Here is a 16,461-nt window from a genome sequence, read left to right on the forward strand (position 1 = left end):
TAACAATACTGTGGCTTATATTCACGTGGCCCTTGCCCGGGGATAACAATACCGTGGCCAATATACACGTGGCCTTCACCTAGGGGTAACAATACGGTGGCTTATATTCACGTGGCCCTTGCCCGGGGGTAACAATACCGAGGCCTATATTCACGTGGCCCTCGCCTAGGGGTAACAATACCATGGCTACTTGCGCGCAAGATATGGACCTTTATGGTCGTCGGTACCGACTATATATGTGGGTCTTAAAACCAAGTTGATATGACGGCTAATGGGTGTACCACGTATGATCCTATGGAAAGTTTGAATATGAATATGATTGTGTATCTGAATTCAACTCTGATTTACAATTGAAATATGCTTATGACTCTGTTTCCGACATGAATACGTTTTGATATAAACTCTGAAATCTAACTATGTGCTGGACATCATTCATTAAAACTCTTTACTTAGTTATTATTCACTAGGCTCTAGTTCACTGTATTATTTTTATGTATGTAAGTGAGCAGGCACGTGACCAGGCCTGAGGTGCCGCCTGGTGAGTTTTGGTGTCAGCCAGCTATCACGCCTCTCGTGGAGGCTTCATTTTGAGATCTACTCGGGTTTATTGTCTATGGGACTTGTGTATTTTTGAAATGTTTATGTCTGGCATGAACACACAGTAATCTTGTATATGTGGCTTGGATGATGAAAGGCTACTATATTTTAATGCCTTATATGTATGTATGCAAACAGGTATATGAAAAGTTTCAAATATTTTGTCCCATATATGTCTGCACAGCTCTATGGACTATGTAACTTTGTATATTTGCTTCCGTAGCCCCTGTTATATATATTATTCTGTTCATAGGCCTTCGGTAATCCAAGAATTACTGGCCGGTTACGATGCTAAACCCTTAGGGGAGGGTTTGGGTCGTGATAGACACCCCACTCAATAAGAGCTACAGAAATTTATTAAAGTTTTTTTTTTTAATAACGCAACCTCTACAACGTTACAGGATAAATACACTTACATCATAGGGATGGGTAAAAATTAATTTAGTGCATTTCTCACGGCTATCATATGATCGTTCTTCTCATTGAACCTAGTTACAGGATCTATGGTCCATGGGTTGAGTATCCTCATACTGCTATATTCAATGGGCTTTAATCCCATCTCCCTCGATGTATTTTAGACTCTATCTCTTACTAAGGCCTTAGTTGATGGATCTGTAAGATTATCACCAGATTTAATATAATCCACATTTATGATGCCATTATTCATATAAGATCTCACAGTACTGTGTTTTCTTCTGATAGGTCTAGATTTACAGTTATAATAACGGTTATTAACTCGACCAATTGTTGCGGTGCTATCACAATGAATCAATATAGGTGGAATCGGTTTTTCCCAACAAGAGATTTCATTTAAGAAATCTCTCAACCAATTTGATTCTTCACTAGCTGTAGCTAAAGCAATAAGCTTAGCCTCCATTGTTGAATTAGTAATAATGGTTTGTTTTTTCGATTTCCAACTTATAACACCACCTCCAAAGGTAAATAAGTAACCAATGGTTGATAATGAATCACCTGATAAGGTATTCTAATCGGCATCACTGTAACCTTCAAGTATTGTAGGATACTTATTATAAAACAAACCATATTTTATGGTGCCAAATAAATATTTCATAATCCGCTCAATGGCTAGCCAGTGATCACTGCCAAGCTTGCTAGTAAACCTGCTAAGTACTCCAACTGCATAGGCAATGTCAGGTCTAGTACAATCAGTCGCGTAACGCAAGCTACCAATCATACTAGCGTATTCCTTTTGATTAATTACATCCTCATCATTTTCAACAGGAAATAAATGCGCATGAGGATCAAAAGGAGTAAGAACATGCTTGCACTTATAAAAATTATATTTTCTCAAAAAAATTTCAACATAATGCGACTAATAAAAAAATATATCATCACAGGTTTTGGTAATTTTTATTTCCAAAATATAATTAGCCTTATCAAGATCTTTCATATCAAAATGGCTACTAAACATATTTTTAGTTTCCACGATGATATGCAAATTAGAGCCAAATATAAGTAAATCATCCACGTAGAAGCTAATAATGACATGTGAATTTTCTTCAGATTTATAGTAGATGCATTTATCACATTCATTAGTTTTATAGTCATTCTCAATCATGCAGGAATCAAATTTCTCATGCCACTATTTAGGGGTCTGCTTTAAGCCATATAGGGATTTAACTAGCTTGCACACCTCGCTTTCTTGACTGAGTTCCACAAAACCCTCAGGTTAATCCATATAGATTTCTTCATCCAAGTCTCCATTTAAAAGGCTGTTTTAACATCCATTTGATGAAATTTTAGATCATGAATCGCAGCCACTGCAATTAAGAATCTAATGGATGTAACTCTAGTAATCGGAGAAAATGTATCAAAAAAATCAAAATCTGCTTGTTGTTTAAAACCTTTTACAACAAGCCTTACTTTATATTTATTAATAGTTCCATCTGGTTTAAGCTTTTTCCTCAAAACCCATTTACAACCAACAGTTTTACAACTTGATGGTAAATCTACTAATACCCAAGTTTTATTGGATAATAATGATTCCATCTTATCATTTACAGTCTCATTCCAAAAAATAGAGTTAGGAGATGCCAAAGCTTCTTGTAATGTTAATGGAGTTTCCTCTACATTAAAAACATGATAATTAGGGCCAAAATCTTTTTCTAATCTGGCTCTTTTACTCCTTCTAGGTTCAAAAACTACAGTGTCTTGGTTTTGTAAAAAATGAGTAGAGGAACAAGTTTTAGACAAAATATTTTCTTGATAATTTTGACCCTCACCATTTCTAGATTTAAAAGGAAATTTTTCTTCATGAAAAATTACATCACCTGATTCAAAAATTATTTTGTTTTCAATATCAAAAAATCTATAGGTTGTACTATTTGTTGCATACTCAAGAAAAACACAAGTGGCAGCTTTCATACCTAATTTATGTCTTTTAGGGTCCACGAGTCTAACAAAAGCTAGATAACCCCAAACTCTCAAATATCTCAAATTTGGCTTATGTCCTTTCCACAACTCAAAATGTGTAACTTTTGTTTTCTTTATTTGGCACTCTATTCATAACATAATATGCAATTAAAATTGCTTCTTCCCACAAATTTGAAGGAGCACCTGCTTTAATTTGCATATCATTTATTAAATCAGTTAAAGTTCTATTTTTCCTTTCTGCTACACCATTAGATGGACGTGAATATGGTGGAGTAGTTTCATGGATTATTCCCAAAGACTGAGCAAACGAGTTGAATCTAAAAGATTCATACTTCCGACCTCTATCACTTCTATATCTTTTAATCTTTTTACCGAATTGATTTTCAACTTCAATAAGGAATTCTTTAAATTTTTCAAAAGCATCACTTTTATTTTTCAACAAGTATACATAAGTGTATTTTGAAAAATCATCAATAAAAGTGATAAAATATCTATTTCCACCACGTGTTAAAATTCCTTCAAATTCACATAAATCAGTGTGAATTAATTCTAGCAATTCAGTATTTCTCACCACACTTTTTGAGGCATTTTAGTTATTTTTGTTTGACTGCAAACTTCGCATTTCTCAAAATTATTTGTTAGTCTGGGAATTAATCCTAAACTACTCATGACTCCCACAAATCGGCTATTAATATGACACAGATGAGCATGCCAAAAATTCACAGAAGACAACATGTAAACAAATACATGTGCTTTCTTATTCTCAATATTTAATTTAAACATTTCATCACATGCATATTATTTTCCCACAAATATGTCTTTTTTAGTAATTACATATTGGTTAGATTCAATAGTCTGCTTAAAACTAGTTTTGTTAAACAAATAACTCGACATCAAATTTTTCCTCATGGACGGTGTGTACAACGCATCTTTTAAAACAAGCACAATTCCAGAGGTAAATTTCAGCTTAACATCTCCACACCCAAGTACCTTGGTTAAACTGGAGTCACCAAGCATAACAATCATCTCCTCATTGAAAGGAGTAAAATCTTTGAACCAATTTTTATCATAACAAACATGCCTATTGGCACCAGAGTCTGCCCACCACCTTTCCACAGATTGAACCATAAAAATATCTATAATCATAGCCACAAATGGTTCCTCGGTAACATTAACATGTGGTCGAGACAGTTGTTTCTGAAATTTGCAAGTTCGAGCAATATGCCCACTTTTGCCACACACAAAACATGTCACATTTGTCAGATCTTGTGAAAGGGGTTCTTAGTTCCATTTCTTTTGCCTTGGGTAATTTTTATTTTGTGGACTTCCAGTATTTTTCCAAATTTTCTTAATTGGCTTCAAGTGGCTATTTTTATGAAATCGACCTTTAGGTAAAATATTTCTAGAAGTTAAATTTACCTTTGCAGTGGAATGTTCTTGTATATAAACGCATCTTGTTATTGTGCTTTCTCCTCTACTCGAATCCATGTGATTAGAGTCTTCAAGGACATTTCTTTTTGCTTGTGACGCATTGACTTTTGAAATTCCCTCCAAGATGATAGCAGTTTGTCAATAATACCTCCACAACAAGATTGTCTCAAATTTTGATGCCTTTGGATCTAACTTCAGCCACTAGCATCTAAAAATCTTGAACTTGCTCTACCACTGATTTTCTATCTATCATCTGATAACGGAAAAAATGGTTTGCTCTACCACTAATTTTCCATCTATCATCTGATAGCGAAAAAAATCCGAAAGACAATTCACAAGATAATACTGATATTTATACTCATATGTGTTATATTTCTTGATTTTTTCAAGATGAGCGGCATACTCCTCGTCGGTCATATCTTCAGTGGGGACTTTGTTTGGATTTTTTTCGGTCAGGATATAGGCCACTTTGAGGAGAGTGAGGTAGAAAAGCACCTTGATTTTCCATCTTTTGAAATGGGCTCTCTTGAACTGGAAGGGCTTGTTGAGATCGCCGGTATTCTCATTGGGCTTCTCCAATACTGGCTTCATGAATTTTACTGTTTGAATCTCCTTAAAATTGTTGGTGATAATTACAAATAAAATACCAGAAAATACAAATAATAAAAATTACAATAACTATTGAAAGGGTTGAGGCGCAGGAAATTCGCTCTCTTTAAGGAGATTCAAGCCCTCTGTTGTTAGGCAAAGCCTCACACCGGTGCAGCAGAAAAAATCTTAACTTGTCCCCCTCAGGATACAACAGTTCAACTAAATCGTATGGTTCACCAATACTGCACAATTGGTTGAACCCAAAGTTTCATTATATACACCATTTATTTCTTTGTCTGATAATCTCACACAAAAATAATAAGATAACAAACACTTCTTATTTTCTTCAAGATAAGAGATTAGGCCAATTTATAAGAGAGGAAAACTTGGTGGGCAAGAATACTTGGAGGAAAAGAAAAGATAAAAGTCACTAGGTGGGCAAGATTACTTGGAGGAAAAGAAAAGAGAACTTGGAGGGAAATAAACTTTTCTTAGAGGCAAAGAAAGGTAGCTTGGAAAACAAGTTGCTTGGAGCCCAAGCAAACAAAATAATCTATAACACATTATAATATTAAAATATCTGCTAACACTTAGTTTTCTCTATCTCTCTATGTGTTGGATCTGTTTTATTTTTAGTTGTTAGATTGTTATTATTGTTGTTGTTGTGGTAGATCTGGATCTATGGAGATCTCAGATCAGATCTTTATTTTTATTTTTTTGAGTTGATTGTTATTGTTATTGCTATTGTTGATGATGATGATGAAACTTTGTAATAGAGTATTTTTTTTTTTCAATGATGAAACTTTGCAATGGATAAGTGGAAAAAAGATCAGATCTTATTTAATTTTTTTTTTACTTTCTTATTCTTCATATGGATAAGTGGATCTTATTTTGTTCCTGGTAATATCAAATGAATCATCACATTGTTCCTGATAATACAGAAATGAATTATTATTTTGTGAAATGGTTTCATACTGTGGATAGATATGGGGTTCTGGTTTCATACTGTGGATGGATATGGGATTCTTTTCTTGAATGCTATGGAAAATGAGCCACATTCTTTCCCTGATAATAAAATATGTTTAAAATTTGAACAGATAAAAAAAATTTAAACAGATAAAAAATTAAATAGATAGTTTTAAACAGATAAGTGAAAAAATTGAATAGAGAATAAAATTTGGACAAATACATGAACAGATAAAGGTAATTTGAACAGATAGGGAAATTTTTGAACAAATAAGAAAAAAAAATTCAACAAATAGGAAAATTTTTTGAACAGATAATCAACGAAAGTCAACAGATAAAAAAAAGTCAATAAATAAATTAAGAAGTAAAATTGAAAATAAATTGTCCTTCAAAACTAACAAAACGATTTCTTATCAAACTATTTCACAAATGGTAGATTTTTCATCAACAAAAAAAAAAAAAAAAATTCATTGAACTTAATATTTTAGGCACTCTTTTAGTTTATATTAATTGAGTTTTTACAAAATAAATAATCAATACAAAAAGGTGACAATGTAAAATAAATTTTTAACACTTGCCATGTGAACGTTTTTTATTTTCAAAAATAGAAAATGGAAAGGAAATCAAATATGCCTAATCTTTCATTCTTTATTGGGATATGCATTATTGTACAATCTAACATTGATAAGATTTTACATTATAATAAATAAATAAAAAATAAAAAATTTGGTTTTTGATAGAATGATGATATAGAACTATTGATTGATAGAATCACTGTTGTCTAACAATAGCCACAACAACTGTCTTTCTGTCAAGAGTCAATTCTTTTGCCCATTCCATGAAATTGTAGATTTACTACTGATTTTACTGTGTTATTTTCTTCTTCTAATTGTAAGGCACTTTAACCAATTACTCATCATAATTGTTTTGTATCGTTTCTTTTAAGGTACCAACGCACTATTCTCTTTTAATTAATTTATTGTCTTGCCATTACTAACAACTATAGTTCAGTTTAATGGGATGACTAGATTGCAAACATGTAATTTTTTTAGGAAATTATAATGTTGCATGCGCATCAAAATATTAGTATCTACACTATTTTCATAATTCAAAAGCCTTCACTCTCTCCATCAAATCAATTTAAATTTTGACATATGCTCAAACAATATTTCATTTTCTTAATTCAAAAGCCTTCACTCTATCCTTTAATAGTAGATTAATTTAAATCATGACGTCTCAATACTATTAAGATCAAAACACCAGTCCCTCACTCTTTCTTTATGTCCGTACAAAGTTTATATAATTGCAATCAAAATCTAAATTCATGTCAATGTTGGCAAAGTTGAGGCTCCACTCCATTCCACTAATTCAAAACCAAAGCCTCCTTTACAAATGCAACTGTCCTAGATTGAGAAGACATTTGACCTACTCAAACAAACTATCATGGTTCCATAAAAAAAGAGTATGCCTTTTACCTCAAGCTTATTTTGTTACAAATGTAACCATAAAGTGAGAAAAGTAAGAGGTTTCTTTTGTTCATGATAGTTGATTTTGTTACATTAATAACAACATAAACCCCCCCACATGCATCATTCCACCCCCACCCCTCATGACCCCAAGCCAATCATTCCCCCCTCCACCTTAAAAAAAATTATTTGCAGCTTCAAAATGAAAAAAAAAAGAATCTAACATAAAACATACTAAACCAACTTTAAAAAGTAATTTTTTTTTAAAGCTAAATACGCAGGCAAACTGAGCAAATGTTCAAATTAAAAAGGATATTCGTATTCACAAGTTTTTACTTGATAGAGTCATATAATGATCAATTTAAATGATATAATTGATAGTAAGAACTCTATGATTGGAGAGTGGGAGTAAGTAAAATATCACAAAACATTTGAAACAACAAAAGTAATGTTACTTACTGGTCTGAGTTATAAAAATATAGAAAAAAAATAGATTGGAACATGGCTGCTAGCAAGAGTATATGTTTGGTCCAAGTCAAAGACACTTTAAAATGGTGGGGAACATCATCCTCTAACATAAAAAAGATGTTTTGCTGAGTGAGCTTGGAAATTATCATCCTCCTTTTTTTCTTTTTCTTTTTTCCCAAGAGATAGATTGGAAATTATCACCCACAGAGCAACTATTTTAGCACAAAAATGGAAAGCATCCAATAAGGGGGACCACCCTCCAAGTCTAAATATTCCTCAATGACCGATAGTATACGAATACCCTGAGAGAAAGGTGAAAAGAATAATTAATTTCCAAGCAACATCCAGTATTCTACGTTTTTTACAAGTAACCATGAAAAATGGTTTTCAATATTGTACCCCAAAATGTTTTTTTTTTTGAGCGAATTATACTAATGGTCCTTATAGTTTGGGACTTATATCACTTTGATTCGTGATTTTTCAATTGTGACACATTTGATCCTGAATTTTGAATCTTGTTCCAAATAAGAACAATGAAGATACCATTGTTTAATTTTAAGGGTAAAATCGTCAATTTGATGACAAAAATAAATGTCAAAAAGATATTTTTGAATTTTTAAAAATTATTTATACCCACAAAAGATGAAATCATGTAAAATTAATGAATCTTTTAGACATTTATTTATTTATTTTTTACCAAATTAATTATTATTATGTGTTTGAATGATGATCATATAATGTGTGGTTGTTCGGATTTTAATGTGTAATTGATATATTTATAATATATGAAATGTTTTTAGTTTTAGATTTTTTGATTTAATGGATTGGTTTAATAATGATATCAAAGTTGTCGCCATATTTGACTTTTGAAAAAATTATAAAAACAATCACCTATTACAAGATTATCATCCAAACCCATAATAAAAATTAATTTGGTAAAATAAATAAATGTCTAAAAAATATATCAATTTTACATGATATTATCTGTAGTAAAAAATATTTTTTTGACATTTATTTTTGTCAAATTAGTTTATATTTTATCAAATTGATAATTTTGCCCTTGAAATTAAGGAATGGTATTTTTAATTGTCTTAATTTGGAACAAGATTCAAAATTCAGGGTCAAATGTATCAAAATTAAAAAGTCAAAAATTAAAGTGACACAAGTCTCAAATTATACAGACAGTTAAGGTAATTAGTCTTCTTTTTTTTATTTTATTTTTTTATTTGGATCATCCTAAAGTGTTCCCGATGATCAATAATCTTTAGCTTCTTAACAAAAGGTAGTGTGCTGGTTTGTTGGAAAAAGGTTGTGTTTGGTTGTGTTATCAAATCATGATTCTGCACCTTGATTCAAGTATAGTGTTTGGTAGGAGTTTTGCAATCACGTTTCTAAAACTGTACAGAGAGCTTTGTCTCAGTCGTGCTTTTCAGAATTTTTTTTTTGAAAATTTTGCCTGACCGGTCATCCGGCCGGTTGACCGAAATAGTGATTTTTTTTTTTTTTGCAATTTATATGTTAATTTTTATATAATCGAAAAAATATTTTCTGAAATTTTTAAAATTTTTTATGTGCTTTAAAATAATTTTGAGTTGTATGTTTAGTTATGAATTGTAAATTTTTGTATCAAATATCAAATGTTACATCAACAATTCCCTCCTCAAATCAAAACTCTTTTCAAAACTATTTTCAAAACTCTTTACCAAACAAATTTTTTACACTCAAATCATAATTCCAAATCCCACAAACTCAAAATACAACTCATACTCTCAAATCATAATTACAAAACTCTACCAAACGCATTACAATTCTAGAATGGTCAATTCTTAGTTTGAGGTTTTCATTACTGTGAGATATAGCAATTCAAATATAGAGAAGCTCTCATCACCCAAGGTTTTTAAGGATTTGTTGTTTTTCAATCTAGTCCACAAACGTCAATAAATATTATCAAAAGCACTATCTAAAGATGCACTGTTTTTCGTCTTCTCATTCCTTAATTTTCTCTTTTACCATCTTGACTGTGATATTTCGGAGACAATTTAATACATTATAAAATAAATAATAGAACTTGAAATTTCTTCCTTTTTGTGTGTGTGTGGAGTTGTTCTAATTGAATACTTATGCTACTACCAATTTTATGTAGGCCATTGCAAAGGGAAGGAATGTGTTGAAGGCACTCTACGTTTAGCTAAAATTTGAGACTCGTATAGCTAGTTCTTACAGCCTGTCACATTTGGAATTGGAATGACCTGAATGGAGAGAAAAGGAAAAGAGGGGAAAAAAAAAGTTCAATGCCCATGATCACCAAACATGGGTCCTACATTTTTCAACTTTAAATTGAATTTGGTCCCAGCTTTGAACTTAATCATGTAACTCAAATCAGGATCCAAACTATTATGGTAAACAAAAGAAGCATGATGTCCACCTGCGAAGCTTAGTGGTTCTACTTAGTAGTAATCGTATCCCACAATTATCTCTTGCTCAACCATATTATTTCATTTTCAACCCCAAGTTTCCAACTAAGAAGCATTAGTCACTCATTAGTTTTGATATGAGAGGAGCACGTTTTAGTTCTATAAGCCAATGCTACAGTTATTGCATGAAGACGGCAGTTTAATGAATTTCAAAAGGTGCAAAATTCAAATTATCATGGACATATGAGAGGAAAAGTATAATCGGTTGTATTACTCACTATTAAATCTCCCTCAAAAGAGCTGATGTAATGTTCCCCAGCCAGATCCTTACTGCCGGAAATTCAAAGAGGGCTGTCTTTCACCATGGCACGTTGCTGCGAGAATAGTGTCATCCTGATTCCATCCAGAGCACTAGCACCAGAATGAGACCCTGTAAAAACCCAACGACAAACCACAAATTAGTTAGAACACCACTGAATATTATTGCCCAAAAAATAACAAAAATACATTGGGAGCTATGTTCTCTAAAAAAATTATGCAATTAAACCATTCCAGGTAGAATTTCAGTGCTAATTGGCTTCCACATAGGATGACAGTGCACAATTTACAGAAATTAAGATGATTCCTTGAATAAGTTATTCCTTGAATAAGTTATAATTTTCCACACAGATCACAAATTTTGAACTAAAATGATTTCGGACAATCAAGTTTTATGCATATTGATGGATCTTCATTACAAATTTCTGCCTTTTGGAATTTGCAATTCACTTATGCTGTGTTTGGTTGGAAGATTTGGAAGGAGATTTGGGAAGGAATTTGGAAAGAGAAAAGGAAAAAGTAGGTGAAATGTAAATAAAACATGTCTATATTTCACCTAGTTTCACACACACCTTTTTCCTTTCCCTTTCCAAATTCTTTCCCAAATCCCCAAACCAAACAAAACATTAACATTACAGACGAGAGATTTGAAAATTCAATAAGGTTTTACAACTACTTGCTAATTGAAGGAGAAAGCAGAACTGCCAATCCGATTATGGGGATTTGAGGAGAACATAACCCCGAATCTGTGGAGATACACATTAATAAAGTTAATTATATAGTACAATATCTTGCATGACTGTTCACAACCTATATTCTCTAATCATCTAATTACTGAAGGCACTTGACATCTGCCCAAAGTTTGCTGAACTATGCATTACATATACAATGAACATAAGATGCCCTTCTTTACTTTACGGGGAAAATTCATGGCTGCACAAAGGGAGCTGGGCAAAGCAGCTGCAAGGGCTTTCTCTGCTGTGTTCTCCAATGTAGAACCTATTGAATTGCTCTTCCACTTTTGACTGACAGGAAGCTTGCAATATAAGTATCATTTAAGATGCAGACCTTTATCAGTTAATCATCTGATATATACTATCTGATTTCAGGTGTGATGAACTATCTAGTACTGTAAATTCATGAAACATGCCATCCAATTCAATTGAACTAGCCCCTGATGGGTTCTGAGAGCCTGTGTTCCTCATCTACATTGCAGCATAGATTTGACAACATGGAAAATTTCCGTGCATCTGTTGGATCCAATTTAACCAGGCGATCAAGCACCTCGTTTTAAAATCCCACAGCATTATGCATTCGGCATGCTCTTAATAGGGTACCCCAAATAATTGCATTCGGTTCCAATGGCATGGTACGGACAAGCCTAAAAGCTTCCGTAAGACACCCATCACGAGCAAAAAGGTCAATCATACAACCATAATGCTCAATTTGGGGAACTATTCCATAATCTCTCTCCATTGTTTGAAAGTAATGAATGCCTTCCTCAACAAAACCAGCATGAGTACAAGCACATAAAACACCGACAAAGGTCACTCCATCAGGCACAAATCCTTCTTGTTTCATTCTAGAGAAAAGCTGAAGCGTTTCCTCCTCGTGTCCATGCATAGCTGAGCCTTGGATTATGGCATTCCAAGATACCAAATCTCTTTTTTCCATCCCATTAAAAACACTTAATGCCCTGTTGAAGCGGCCACATTTTGCATACATATCAACCAAAGCATTGGACACATGAGTACTACACTTATATCTATTCCTCTCCATTGAGGACTGAACTCTGTTCCCCAATCCAAGCAAGCCAGACTCTGCACAAGCAGCTAAAATACTAATAATAGGCGCATCATCAATCTTCAATCCCGCCTCCTCCATTTTGTTATATAAGCTAATCGCATCGTTTTCCAGCCCCTTTTCAGCATACCCAGATATTATTATAGTCCACGCAACCAAATTCTTGGTCGACATCTTATCAAACAACATCCTTGCCATCGCCATATCCCCAACTTTGCAATACCCAGAAACCATCGTGGACCAAGACACAACATTCCTCTCCGGCATCTTCTGAAACAATTCAAATGCTGAATCCATCTCTGCTGCTTTCACATACCCACCTAATATTGTATTCCAACTCACAGTATCTCTCTCTGGCATTTCATCAAATAGTTGACGAGCTTCTCTCAACTCGCCCGCTTTCACCAGCCCACCAACCATTGAATTCCAAGAAACAAGATCCCGTTCCACCATCACCATAAACAACTTCCTCGCCGCTTGAATTCCCATCGAACCACATTTCGAGTAGCTATCAATCAACGAATTGGGCACAAATATATCCGAACCAAACCCATATTTCTCAACATGGGTATGAATCATTTGAACCAATCGCAATGAATCTTGCCCAGAACACGCCTTCAAAACAAATGGGTAAGTGAAATTATCGGGCCACACACCACGGTTTCGCATCTCAAAGAAAGCCGCCAAGGCCTGCGAGGGCTGAGAGTTCTGAATATGAGCTCTGATCAAAGTATTGTACAATTGCACATTGGGTTCTTGAATTTGATCGAAAACTTGAACAGCTAACGCAATTTGGCGGCAAAGCGAGAACGATGCAATGAGTTTAGGAGCGACGAAAGCGTCTTCGTGAAGATTTGCTCTGTATATGAGTGCTTGAATTTGCTTCAACTGGTTTAGATTTGTGCACTTGTGAAGATCTGATAGTTTTTGTTCGAAGAGTGTTGGATTGGAGACCCGTGATGGGGCTTGAAAGAGCACAGAGATCTGCATATCAGAGAATGAGAAGTGTTTGGATTTGGAGCAGAGAAGACTATTGACATTATTGTAGAAGAAGAAGAAGAAGAAGAAATGCAAGGTAGAGAGAGCGTGTGTGTCAGTGTCCGATTTTCAGTGGTGGAAGTTGAAACAGACCGTTTGGAGTTAGTTACTTGCTGGCCAATGAGTGAAATCCATTTGAGTCGAGCCGGATGAACCGGCCGAGTTTTTTTTTATTTTTTTTTTATATAATACAAAGATAGATTAGTCCGTCACTGTTTCATCAGGTCAAATCTTAACGTCTTCTTTATCTGGGTGATTATTCGGTTGAATCTTAACGTCTTCTTTACCTGGGTGATTATTCAGTATTTTTAGAGAATAGACACGTAGTGTTTCATAAGGTTTTGATGAGTAGAGAAGAATAAGAGTTTACGATTTATGTTGAGATAAAAGAACAATATGAAAACTAAATAATTAATGATTAACTTAGAATATAACTACTAAATGTGATATTCCGAAATTATTAAATAATTTCTCCGTACACCTGGCTGACTACTAAATTATTTGGCCCAACTGGAAGAGGCAGCCATTCAATTTTGGAAAAATTATATTAACCTTCTTCTGCTTTGTTTAATTTATTGAAATAAATTAAAATAAAATAAATGACATTACAAATGGAATATCATTTTCATTCTAATGTTTAATTTATTGAAATAAATTAAAATAAAATAAAGTTGAATGATATTACAAATGGAATATCATTCTCATTCCAATTCACTTTGATTATAGTAAACCAAACACTATATTAAGGTTTGGAGAAAATATAATATTCTGCGTAGTTTGGAATTTTTTAAAATAATTTTATAAGTTTTTAATCTCTATTTTGTTGTTTTTATTGATTTTTTTTTTGGGGGGGTGTTTTAGAAACACTTAAAAAGTACCGTCATATTTGGTTTGGTTTTCATAAATTTGTTTTAGAAATTTTTTCTAAAAAATTAAAAATTAATTTGGTGAAAAAAATATTTAAAAGATACTTATTATTTTTATATAATTTTATCTTTTTAGAGGGCATGATTAATTTTTAAAAAATAAAAAATATATGTTTGATATTTATTTTTATCAAACTAATTTTTTATTTTTCAAAAAAAAAAAATCAGAAAAAATTCATTGAATATAAAATAATATACAAAATATAAAAATTCAATACATTTTCATATTTTGTTGTATTCAATAAATTTTAAAAATATTTTTGTGAATTTTTGTCTTTTTTAAGTAGATCTAGATTAAGTGGATCTAAAAATAATAATAATAAATAATTAAAATGTTTTTAAAAACTCCAAATTAAGCACAGTTTCTATTAAGGTTTTTTTAAGGTTTTAATTTATATAATATTTAATTATATTTTTATCAATAATTCGTTGATACTGTCATATCTTTTACACAAAAATTTATATATATATTTTTTGTTTATCTTTGTGTCTTCACACTAATTGCATGAAAGTTAATATAATTATGTCAAAACTGTGTTGCTATTTTTATAATCTCCAAATCTCAAGGGAGATCAATTTAATTTACCTTCATTTTTTAAGTCTAGAAATGTTAAAAATCTCAAAAAAATATCAAAAAATTCCACACAATGTAAGTATCATGTAAATTTTTTGATATTTTTTAGGAATCCCTAAGATTGCTTTTTTAAACTCAATGTGCACAAATTATTCATAAAAAACATAAATAAATTAATTTTTTTGGTAATTATAACCATATGATTTTATTATATTTGTGTTTACAAAAATTAAATGAAAAATATCATTATGTTTGATTTTAGAGAGTACAAGATAAACACTGAAAAAGTTATCATAAATTTTTCATCTATAGTGTGCATTTTTATACTTGCAATACCTGAATCAAATCTCAAGTAAATCTTAACATTAATTTTAAATTTTGAATATTTTCTCAGTTTTTTTTATTTTTTTCATTCGGACCATAATGCTATCGTCGCAAGATTGGTGACGTGTTAGTCATGTGACATTGTTGTCTGTCTTGGTAATGTCTAGGAATAACCCATGCCTAAATGTACTGCAAAAATGCTTCCCACCCCCAGTTACCCCGATCCCCAGTCACCCCCAGTGACGTGGCACTCACGTGATAATCACGTGACTGTGACTCTGTAAGACCAAACAAACAGGTTCGCATTTCATTTGAAATTTCCCCCCTCCCCCCTCAAACAACGGTAACAGCTATTGACCCCCCCTCCGACCTCCCACTCCGATGCCGGCGACCACTTCTTCCCTTCACTCCGACACCGACAGCTCGTTCCATCCCTTCACTCGCGAATCTCTCTGTCTCTCTTTCCCTTCACTTCAACTGTATGTATATCTGCGTATATATATATATATATATATCTATCTATTTCCTGTTCGATGAAATGTGGAATCTCTCTGTCTCTCCTTCCCTTCACTTCAACTGTATGTATATCTGCGTATATATATATCTATCTATCTATCTATTTCCTGTTCGATGAATTGTGGCATTTGGAAAATTTGTGAAATTTCATTTATTATCTGTGAATTTTCTATCTATTATGTGTGAAATTTCCTTTTGATTTGGGAATTGTGGCATTTTCATTTACGAATTGTGGGCTTTTTAGTTGGAGTCTTACATTGCCTTAAACGTGTTCGATGAAATTCCCTAACGAAATATTTAATCAATTGGTTCAATTTCTCCAGTGCATAATTTCTTCATTAAATCAATTTCAAGATTCATCTTGATTATACAGAAATTTCTGTGCATAATTGGTTCAATTGGTTAAATTTCTATGCACCAGAAGATGGTTTAATGTAGAAGAATGCTATATATGCATTTTCAGCCTATTACTTTTTGGTCCTGTAACAAATTATATAAGCCTATTTATACATGTATACATACATACAGATTGCTCTGGACTAATGCAGAAGAATTTGAAGTTACATGACATTGAATTCAAGCTTAGGGCTCTCTGTATGCTCAAACCCAAACATCAACAATCCAAACCCACAAAT

General features: G+C 32.6%; 1 pseudogene; it reads right to left on the reverse strand.

The window, feature by feature from the left end:
- Positions 1–11,321: 11,321 nt before the first annotated feature.
- LOC114308077 (pentatricopeptide repeat-containing protein At3g29230 pseudogene) lies at positions 11,322–13,572 on the reverse strand (annotated as a pseudogene).
- Positions 13,573–16,461: the final 2,889 nt, after the last annotated feature.

The sequence above is a fragment of the Camellia sinensis genome, chromosome 4 (assembly GCF_055761805.1).
Source record: "Camellia sinensis isolate YWXY chromosome 4, ASM5576180v1, whole genome shotgun sequence".
NCBI lineage: Eukaryota > Viridiplantae > Streptophyta > Magnoliopsida > Ericales > Theaceae > Camellia > Camellia sinensis.